The following is a 1,979-nucleotide window of genomic DNA, read 5'->3' on the forward strand; positions in this document are numbered from 1 at the left end:
GGAGGTTCCCTCGTGTTCCCAGAAAACAAAAATAAATGCCGAGGACCCTCATCAGAGGAAAACCAGACCAGACCGAAGAAGTGTGCCAACAATGGGGCTGGTGAAGAGGACAGAGAGGAGCCGTGATGTGTAGGGAACCTTCCACCTGGAACAAGGTGATAACAGGTGACTGACAGATCACATGCAACTGCGCCTCCGTGCCCAATCTGCTGGCCAAACCTTGCAGCACAAAGGGACACGACTCCTAATGTAGAGCGGCTCATGGACGGCTGGCATCACCATCACCTTACAGAACTTGTACAGTTTATTTACAGAATTTAATAATTTCTTAATAATGAGGATAAAAGAATAACAATAATAATAACAATAAAAACAATAAAAATAATAATGAGGATAATATTAATAATAATAATAATAAAATAATAATTACAAAATAAATAATAATAATAATAATAAAATAATAATAATAATTAAAAAATAAAATAATAATAAAATAATAATAATAATAATAATAACAATGATAATAAAAAATTAACAATAATAATAATAACAATAAGAATAGTAATAATAATTATTCTTTTATATGTGTTGAGTAATTAGAATATTTTGGATGGATGATCATTTTCTCTGCGGTGAGTTTGGTTCGGTCAGGCCGTGTTGAGATGGTCGTGCTGATGTTGAGATGTTCAGGTTGTGTTGAGATGTTCAGGTCTGGTTTCACCTGGCTGCTCGTTGTCACCTGGTTGGTAAATGATTGACTGAAGTGAAGCAGTAAAGTTGGAGATTATGGAAGGTTGATCATGTTCAGGTCATAAAGTCGCCGCTTTATTGCTCAGTGCTCGTTTACCTTGACACGATTTGCATGTGAGCCTTTGACCCTGTAGCAGAACTCTCCTCACCCCACGTCCCGAATTCCACTCCACGTTTATCTTCCCTTCCTTTATTTACCCTCCCATTCAAATCTAAAGGTTCATGTATAAAATGGTTCATTATTTCAGCTCGACCCCCCATCATAGTTCTGTATAGAGCAAAACTAACCACAGACCTGGGCGAGACCACTGTTCCACGTACTGGGTGTAAACAAGCTGTCATTATTGTCCACCTACAACCAGAGTATGTGTTCCTAATAAAGAGGTCAGGAAGTGTATTTGTATTATTTATTTATCTCATCTTCTACATTTGTGGTTTTTTGTGTGTAATAAGGAAAAATAATCACAATATGGCCAAAAGTATGTGGACGCCTGACCAGGAGTTTATCGAATGTCCCTTTCAAAATCAATGGACTCTCATCTGGAGTCGCCTGGCTCACAGTTAATGTGTGAATTCATCTCAGATGTCTTCAGAATGGTCTGGGTCCCGGTTCTGTGTAGATCAACTCTCTACAAAAGTTTGTGCACCCCTGCTGGAAGATTTTAATGCACAATTATTTTATATTTACTACACTGGATATTTAACATGTTGCATAAAAATCACACATACATTATTAAATGTTACACAAGTTATCTAATATAATCTATAATATTATGTAATAAAAATGATTATTATTACCTTAAATTCAAGTTGATATGGTGTATTTAAATTTTATATTAATTAAACAACAAAAATGAATGTAATTCTATTTTATTTTATTGTAAAACAAAACTGAATACCTGTTTTTAAATATTTATTTAGTTAAGTTTAGTGTTTAATAGTTTTAAATGATATTATTTTGATTATATTTGTATTTAATATTTATTTAATATTTATTTAATATTTATTTGATATTTATTTAATATTTATTTGATATTTATTTGATATTTATTTAATATTTATTTAATATTTATTTGAAATGTATTTGATATTTTACTCTCGGACTCCTCAATGTAATCAGTGTGTTTTGGTGCCCCCTGCTGGATAAAAGCGGAAGTGCGCAGATTATTGGTAAGCGGAAGAGCTGGTTTGGTGTTTGATGTGATTGTATTTCCTGTTGGTGTTGGTGA

This window comes from Trichomycterus rosablanca, chromosome 16, assembly GCF_030014385.1.
Source record: "Trichomycterus rosablanca isolate fTriRos1 chromosome 16, fTriRos1.hap1, whole genome shotgun sequence".
Taxonomy (NCBI): domain Eukaryota; kingdom Metazoa; phylum Chordata; class Actinopteri; order Siluriformes; family Trichomycteridae; genus Trichomycterus; species Trichomycterus rosablanca.